The following is a 10,201-nucleotide window of genomic DNA, read 5'->3' as shown; positions in this document are numbered from 1 at the left end:
GTTTCGACAATACGTTTTAGACAAGGCGAAAACGGCGGGTTCGAAGGGAAAAATATTCCCATGAGATTTTTTTGCATAATCACATTCGTGAGACATCCCAGAATAAGGTTCAAGAAGTCGCCCACGTGAAAAGTGGGCCAATTTTTTTTAACAATTTTTTTCTTAATCAAATTGCAGGAATCAATATTTTTGGCCCGAACAATTTTTTCTTTAATTTTTTGGACCATTCTGGACAAAAAAGATCTCTTATAATTTTTCTCTAAAGTTGATCGTTTTCGACTTATAGGCAATTTAAAATTGAAAAAAACGAAAAATGACGATTTTCAAGGCTTAATAACTCGGGTAAAAGTTATTATTATGAAAGTCAATATATGACTAAATCAAAGTTTAAAGCCCCCCCTACAAGATCCTGAAGAAATTTTTGTCATTATTTTATTACTAAGCTGTTATTTTTAAGTAATAATAATAACCTCCATGCACGTGTGCGCTACTTTAAATGCTGAGTGCGAGAGAGAAGCCATTCCAGCAGTCCAATTGTGCATCTTACTCGCACTCACATTTACAACCGCGTCAATACGATCTAACCGCTCATTGTTTTTAATTAAAAATAACAGTTTAGTAGGAAATTAATGACACAGATTTCTTCAGGATCATGTAGCGGAGACCTTAAACTTTGATTTAGTCACTTTCTGACTTTCATAATAATAATTTTTAACCAAGTTATTAAGTATTAAAAATGGCCATTTTCGCGTTTTTCAAATTTTAAATTGCTTATAACTCGAAAAAGATCAACTTTAGATAAAAATTATAAGAAACCTTTTTTGTCCAGAATGGCCCAAAAAACCTAAAAAAAAATTAGTCCCGGCCAAAAATATTGATTTTTGCAATTTGATTAAAAAAAAATTGTTAAAAAAAAATTGGCCCACTTTTCACGTGGGCGACTTCTTGAACCTTATTCTGGGACGTCTCACGAATGTGATTATGAAAAAATATCTCATGGGAATATTTTTCCCAACGAACCCGCCGTTTCCGCCTTGTCTATTTTGACTTTTTTGAGACAAGAGAAATCCCGTTCATTTGAGGCAGAATTTACCCACATTTGAGCACAATAATTTATTAAATTCGGGAACAGTTTGTTGTACCTAATGAATTGCAGTATATAAAATTAAACATATTTTGTAACTTATCCCACCTTCCGAAAATATTTAGATCAGCATATAAAACTGTTAATCCATCTTCTTATTTTATTTGAATAAAGAATGATGAATAATTTTTAATGAACTTGTCTAATAGATATTTTGAAAATTCCTTGTAAATAATATTTGAGTTATCCTTCCGCTCAAAAAGGTCCGGAACATTGTTTAAATAATCAAAATGTCAAAAAATTAAGAAAAACTTCGATTTTTCTCTTCGTTTTTTGATTTTAACTTTCAAAGTATTCACTTCTGAGAAAAGTTACGCTGACATAAAAGTTGGGTAACTAAATTAATTTCCTACAATATAGGATTGGTTAAAAATTTTAAAAAGTGTCATCCTTGTTGCAATACAGCAATAATTGCGAAAAAAACATAAAAAATAAGTATTCGCATTTTACGTTTTTCAACCATTTATGCTAACACTTACGACCTTCATAGTTTAACCAGAAAACCTTTATGATATAATAAAACAATACTGTAAATTTTATTAAGATCGATTCAAAACATTTTGCAAAATAAATTTTGCAATCTAGCTTTTGCAAAAAAAATTAATTTTTTTAAAATGTTGCAGTACTGACAATAAAGCAGATAGCAAGTTGAATTTTTTTACATATAGAAGAAAGATACAGTATTCTTCTATAAGTAAAAATAAATTCAACTTGCTGTCTGCTTTATTTTCAGTTCTGCAACATTTTGAAAAAATTAATTTTTTTGCGAAAGCTGGATTGCAAAATTTATCTTGCAAAATCTATTAAACCGATCTTAATGAAATTCACAGTATTTTTTTATTATATGATATAGTTTTTCTGGGTAAAATTATGAAGGTCTTAAGTGTAGCATAAACGGTTGAAAAACGTAAAGGCGAATACTTGTTTTTTATGATTTTTTCGCATTTATTGCTATTTTGCAACAAGGGTGACAATTTTTAAAATTTTTAGCTAATCCTTTATTGTAGAAAATTTAATTACGCAACTTTTATGTCAGTGCAACTTTTCTCGAAAATGAATACTTTTAAAGTTATAATCAAAAAATGAAGAAAAAAATCGAATTTTTCCTTTATTTTTTGACATTTTGATTATTTAAACAATGTTCCTGACCATTTTGAGTGGGAGGATAACTCAAATATTATTATATGAGTTATTTTCAAGCAATTTCTGCAAACAAATATGAGTCACCTCTCAACGCAACGTCCAAATTAAATCTCAACGTCCAAGTACGTGTTTTGTTGACGTTTGCAGATCACCGCTGTGCTCGGCAGATTGTTTTTCTGCCGTACTTGTCATTCAAATAAATACGGGGAATGTATAATTGGTTGCCTATCGGCTAATATTCCATAGCGTCTTATTACAAGCAAATGGTCAACTGGGTACGGCTAGCTGAAGCGGGCCATGAATTCATACAATCGCAGTCGGGTGTATGGCTGGCTAGGATCCTTAATTTGAAAAGTCTCTTACGCACAGCGCACAGGGATCACTTAACGTATCAGATCGTTCGAATTCTTTTAAAAACAATGAATAAAATTTAGTCTGTATTATCTCACAGATATTTGTTTTATTTCACAGAAACGAATATCATCAACTCTGATTAACTTATATATTTAAAAAAATCTATAATGTGTCCATAAATGTGTGGGTCGGCACTGCCGACCCTGCCGACCCTGACTAGCCGCCACTGAAATTTGGTAATCAAAACCCTAATCGCACGCTCTAAAACACTGACAGATGAGGACCCTAAGAAAGAGAAAATACACAAAATTAAACCAGATTAAGAAAAATGGCTCCTCCACGTCTACTATTGAAAAGGCATAGAAATTTAGAACTTAGATATAAAAAAAAGGAGGAAAAGAAAAAATTGGAAAAATTATCCCTTTATATATAAAAGTAGGACAGCCAAAATGAGCACAGTTCCAAGGAAAAACAAAAAAAGACTATAAAAAAAATTACAGGGTGATTGATTAGTGAGGTAAAGCTCCCTAGATCCGTTATAGTAATAGATAGCGATAAAAGTTAATAACAAAAATTGTAGCCAACTTTGAGCTTCATATTACAAAATTAGTTAGAATATTACAGGGTGTTCGATAACGTAGTGGCAGACCAGACTTATGTTTTTTTAAATGGAACACCCTGTATTTTATTTTATATTCGAAATCTTCTTAACTTCTCCATTGCAAAAGTATGTAATGCCATATTTTTTTATTTATTGTCAAAATGTTTATAAATGATTGATATTGCTAATTTTCTTTATATTGAATACAGGATGAGTCAAAACGCAAGTTAGGTACATTATTTTCTCAGTAATTTTAAATAGATTACCCTGTATTTTATATCACTGTCGAAAAGTAAACAAAACAAAGAGATTTGACCGTTTTAACTGCTTATCATGATTTGAACATATAGGCCAGGAAATAAAGCTGAAAAATGGCAAAACCTCGCAATTTTTTCGTCCAGCATCGATTTGTACAAACAATTTGGGATATGCTCATTTTACCCTCTAGTTCATTTTCTATATTAAGCCGTTGTACGCTTTTGGTTTTTTAAGGGTGATAACTAACCCTAATTGTAAAAAATGATAAAATAACATTTTAAACTTAAATATGGTCAACATTTGATTTTAATTAGTTAAATAATGATTGTTTTATGATTTAGGATATAATATCATAATATTTCAACTCCTAAAACCAACCTCGTTGGAGGTATAGGTTGGAGATATAAAAAATTTATTTATCCTAAAAGAATATTTTCGACTTGCATAGATTTGTATAAAAATTTGGGATTAGGATCATCTCACCCTGTATTTCATATTCTATATCATGCTCAAGGGCGTTGATTATTTTTAGGCTTGTAAACTACCCCTTATTGTCAAAAATTAGATATAATAAAAACATTGTAAACGTAAATATGGGTAAAATTTTGTTTTGATTCATTAAATAATGATTGTTTTATGCTTTACGATATAATATCATAATATTTCAACCCTTAAAAGTCACACTTAATAGCATTGCAATTTTTATAAGTATTAATAGATCTATACAGAAAAAAATTATAATTACGTACAAAAACATTTATTTACACAAAAATACGAATTTACAAATACAAATAGTTTTTTAGTCATCTTCATCGAGATCGTTGTCATCTTCGTCTTTTTCTATAACTGGTGGGCTATTGTTGCAATAATCCCCCGAGCACCCAGAAAAAGTGGGATCTGTTTCTTCGTTTCTGTCTTTCGATTTGAATGGAGAAAGTGGAATATATTATAACGTATTACTGCCAAAAAAAAAACGGTTCTGTGGTATTATATACATTGAGAATGCTCTATTACCCTCCCAAGGGGACTATTCGAATTTTTGGTTTGAAAGGTCTAATTGTATACTTAAAAAAATATTCTGTAAGTTTTCCTCGAAAAATGCAAAGTTTTTCCGTTTTTTGGCTTTGAATATTTCAAATTATGCATTTGACGAAAAGAGCTAACCTTTATTAACATGCCATATCATATCTCAATTTGTATTGGTTGTAGAAAAATAATAAAAAATGGATTGTGTTTCTGTTTCTAAAAGATACATTTTTTAAAGCTATAGTTTTTTGATTAAAAATCCCTCTAAAAAATTCGATTTTTTCGCAGTGGCGTAACTAGTCTGACCTGCGCCCCAATGCAAGTATTCCTCGTGCGCCCCTATTCCCAGACTTATTCTCCACCCCCCCCCCCCCCCTCCCAACCGCCAACGAAACTAACAACGACATTTCTTTTCAGAGAGAGATTATACAAAGAAATATAACAGTAATTTGACTCCCACATTTGACTTTGACTAACAATCCTGACTCACTTTGAACATTTTTTATGCTTTCAGACCGATGCCCTCTGAAAGCTAGATTACAGCTTGATATTGTTATGATAACATCAAAAATTCGCTTTATTACTTTAACCAGTTTTTCTTCTTTGTCATAAAAAAGCATTTTGATATCTCTGTTATTTTTTTCTCATTCCATAAGCGATACATGCATTAATATGGCACTTACTAAATTCGTGGTCTTTAATGTTTGTTGAAAGATTTCTCCGATCATTGATCTTCCCCGTAGTCCATGCATTGTTAAAGTTTTTATCAAGTCTGTTAGCGAACAACCAACATGGTTCACAATACACTCCATTTAAAGACGGAGAGTAGCAAAGCCAAAAACGCTCAATTTTTTTACCAGTCTTTTTTTCGAATAAATAATAGTCTTTTGAAAAAGATCTATTTGTTTGAATGTCTTTAGGGAATGGCCTTGAGGTCTACATGGTTCGGAGTTCAAAATACGAGATTTCAGTTCATCTTTATTCATATCTTCTGAGAAAAAAGCTATGTCTGTATTCTCTACATTGCAGATTATACCTATGTCATCAGTATTTTCTTGTACTGTACTACTTATGCCAGTTGCTGATGTAGAAGGAGCTGTATAATACGTAATATTTAAATCAGCAGACTTACTCACGTTTTGGTGGACTTCTGAATTTTGGTTATCGGCAAGAAAATGCAATGCGACGATCTCTTCTATCGTGGATATTTTGTCCCCACGCTCACATTCACTCTCACCAACACCATATCGTCACCTGATTGACTTTTAGAAGTATCAGCAAAATCCTGTTTTTTAAAACATGTCAATCTTTGGTAGTTTTTTTACTTTGTCATCTTCTTGTTTTTTCCTTTTTCGGAACTCAGCACCACTAGGTCTTTTTCTTTTATTTCCGTTCATTTTGTTCACACTAAATCCACTAAAACGCACAAATAAACGGTCCACTTATTTCAATTGTATAACAAATACACCGACAAAATTTGTTTTGTATTTTTATGTAACAAATAAAGCTACTGAACCGTACGATCTTACAACAAGGACTAACACATGACAGGGACACGTAAAATATTTTACCTGAATATCTTTGTAGCTAACAACGATAAATAAACAAAAGCAGTTGTGATGAGAAAGCCATAAACACGATAACTATAATAGTAAACAAAAGAGTCACCAACATTCTGTTGTGTCTGAACGGAAGTGAGTGAACGGAATAACATACCACGAATATTTTTTTACATTTTTTATTTTCGGGAAGCTAAACATTATATTTGCTTCAACATATTTTTTTGCTAAAATTTTTCCAGAATATCAGTTTTTTGCGCCCCCCTACGGCCTGCGCCCCAATGCACCGCATTGGCGTTAGTTACGCCACTGTTTTTTCGTTGATAAACTGTTACTTCGACCGCGAATAACTCGAAAAATATTAGTTTTACGAAGAAAACGTAAATAACATTTTTTTCTTAGAATTACCTTCCATCGATTTCCATGGTTAAAATGTAATTAAAAATTCCCTCCCCGAGATGGGGTATCAACCACCCCTAAGGTTTTAGCGTACAGCGGCATGATATAGAAAATGATCCTTGGGCTATTCCCTACCTTCTGTGAAAATTTTAAGTAAGTCCATGCTGGACAGGGGCGTAGCTACCGCCGTATCAGCCGTATCAATTATACGGGGCCCCCGACATCCAAGGGCCCCATCGCGGCATGTCGAAACAAAATTCCATTTACAAAGATTGAACTAAATATTCTACAATTATTTCACTATTAAAACGCTTTGAAACAGTGTATGTTGTTTGGATATCAACATTTTGGTGTAGTGGATTCTTTATATATACCTATATAAATCATATCTATCTATTATCTATTCTCTGCCCCATAAGAACAGAGCTTTATTGTTTTCAAGGTACCTCTCATTGTCAATTCCGTTGGCTGTGTGTGAGTTATTGTATAATGTATATTGAAGAATGCCGAATTGCAATTTTTGTAATCGCTTTATCTTTGAATATTTGAAACAGTATGTATTGTTCGGGTATATTATGTAAGTTCGTATAATCTGTTCTTTATCTGTAATTGTATTTATGTAAGTATATCTACATTTCTCCAAGAAATTAACGTACCACCTTAAAAATTGGTCATTTTTTATGTCTCATATTTCCTAAACCTGTTTTCCGATTTAAGTGATTTTTTTTAATGGATAAGTCGTATTTTTGAACAATATCGTTGTACTAATAATATTGTTGCTAGATAGGTAAATTGTCATTGTATACCGGGTGTACCAATCAGACAGTAATTTTTTCTCAAAGTTCACCACACCCTGTGGAATATTCTTGCATTTATAAAATACTGAAATTAAAACCCAACTATAGCCTCATGTGTTCTTAACATTCTGTTTTTCGATTCATTCGCTTATGTTGGATAGTAAAAAAGTTAGGTAATAATTTAACAACTAGCCTTATTTTTCATCGATACAGGGTGTTTTTAAATAAGTATGGCAAACTTTAAGGGCTAATTCTGCATGAAAAAATAATGACAGTTTGCTTTATAAATGTATGTCCGAGATAGGGGGTGTTGACATTTTTCTTACAAATTGACGATTAATTTATTATACTCTAAAATTAATTTATTATTAATTTATTACTCTAAAACCGGTTAATATATGCAAATGAAATTTGGTGGGTTTTAACAAAATTTCATGTTTACGATTGGCGCACACATAGGTCATATTAACCTTATGCGCGCCAATGATGAATATTAAATTCCTAATTGTATGTATATCAAAAACGCACAATAACTACCTCTTAAAACACACCAAATTTTACTTGCATATTTTAACCGGTTTTAGGACAATAAATAAATCGTCAGATTGTAAGAAAAATTTTAATAACCCATCTCGGAGACGAAGCATTTGCACACTAGCAGGTTTATAAAGCAAACGCAAACTGTCATTATTTTTTCATGCAGAATTACCACTTAGAGTTTGCCATACTTATTTAAAAACACTCTGTATTGACGAAAAACAAGGCTAGTTGTTAAAGTACCTAACTTTTTTATTATCCAACCTAAGAATTAATGAACCAAAAGCGAATGAATAAAACAACAGAATGTTGGCTATAATAGCCTAATAAAATAAAAAAATTAAAATGTATTTGTGTACTAAATACAGGTTGGAACTAAATTTTTATCAAAGTTTCTCTCTCTCTTGTCGTTTCCCCATTACTGAGGGATCGTGATTTCTTCCAATATTCCTAACAATGTTTCTCCATTGGTCTCTATCTTCAGCCGCTCTAAGAGCTTCGCAGAATGAGTTTCCAGCTGAATTCTTTATTTGGTCGGACCGTCTTGTTGGTGATCGTCCTCTTGATCTTCTCCCGGAACGTTTCCAGAAACAATTAATTTCTCCAAACTGTCGTCCTCTGAGAACCACGTGACCAAAGAATTGCAGAATTCGTTGCAGACATCTTGTGGACAGCCTTTTATCAAAGTTTAGGTGAATGCAAAAGATATTTTCAAGAAAGTATCCAAATCATAATATGATTTGGATACTTTCTTGAAAATATCTTTTGTATTCTTCAAGAGGATCACTATTTAAATAATTAGAAAGGGGTCATTTTTGCACAATATTTACTTTTTTCACTTCTCTGCAGTAATTCACGTTTTTATGAAGGTCTATACCGTTTTTTTTTTTCTACAAAGTTGAAAAATAAAGCTTTCACTTAAGATTTACTAAATTAAATTTGACCCCTATTTATTTAAATAACTATATTCAAAACTTAAAACACAAATAAATATGCACCATAAAAAATTTTGTTTTATACGAGAAGTCATGTTACCAGTATAAAGCAAAAAAAAATTGGTCGAAAAATATTTTAACAATTTATGAGATATTGAATTTTTTAACCCAGCGACGTTATTTAAAAAAGAAGTAATAAACAAATTAGAACAATTTTTAAATGCCATTTTAGAGAGGAGTTTAATTAAAATTTAAATTTATCGATACATTTATTGAAAATATACATAAAAATAAAAATAATGAGATCTTTTGCATGTTTAAATTCTTTTGGCAACAACCGCGTTTTTGCAATTGAAAATATAGTGACAGTTAATAAACAAATTCAATATCTCATAAATTATTAAATATTTTTGACCAATTTTTTTTGCTTAATACTGGAAAATAGCGCAACTTCTCCTATAAAACAAAATATTTTATAGTGTTTATTTAAATCGCAAATACTATTTTTTGCAAATTTGTTTTTAAAGTTTTATATACAATTCTTTAAATAAATAGGGAGTCAAATTGAATTTAGTAAGTCTTAGGTGAAAGACTTACCCTTCAGCTTTGCAGAAAAATATTCTAAACACCTTCATTAAAACGTGAATTACCTCAGCAGTTAAAAAAGTAAATAAGGTGCAAAAATGACCCCTTTTTAATTATTTAAACAATGATTCCCTTATATGATTTGGATACTTTCTTGAAAATATCTATTGTACTCACCTAAACTTTGATAAAAAATTTGATCCAACCTGTACGAATTTACATTTTGATTTACATGTAGTGTAATTTTATTTTACAAGTACTAGACTATAATTATTTAGTCGGGTTTTAGTTTCAGCATTTTACAAATGCTTAAATATTCCACAGGGTAACGCGAACTTTGAGAGAAAAAATCAGTTTGATTGGCACACCCGGTATATAATGACAAATTATCTGTCTAGCAACAATATTATTACAATGACATTGTTAAAGAATAAGGCTATATCACATTAAAAAATCACTTAAATCATACAACAGGTTCAGGAAATTGGAGACATCAAAAATGACCAGTTTTTAGGAGGTACATACGTTAATTTCTTGGAGAAGTATATTTGCCTGTCGCTCGCCGTTATACCATAACAACAGAGCTTCTTTGTTTAAGCTCATTTGCAATGCCCATTCATCCTTGGATAGAAAAAGCTGAATCTGTTTTCAAACAATGAGTCTCGACAATTCAAATCTATTTTTCGACTTTGGTTAATTAAAATTTATTAGGTTTATTTTTATTATCTATATTTCGGTGTTTTGTGTGTTTTCTTTTATTTCATTATCTTTTATTTTGTACTAATATTGACGATTTATGTAATTTCGGTAAACTGTATTTGTTTTTGTTTTTTTATCCGACTTTTTGTAAGCTTTGTCCATAA

This window comes from Diabrotica virgifera, chromosome 1 (assembly GCF_917563875.1).
Source record: "Diabrotica virgifera virgifera chromosome 1, PGI_DIABVI_V3a".
Classification (NCBI taxonomy): Eukaryota; Metazoa; Arthropoda; class Insecta; order Coleoptera; family Chrysomelidae; genus Diabrotica; species Diabrotica virgifera.
This window is presented reverse-complemented; position numbering follows the sequence as displayed.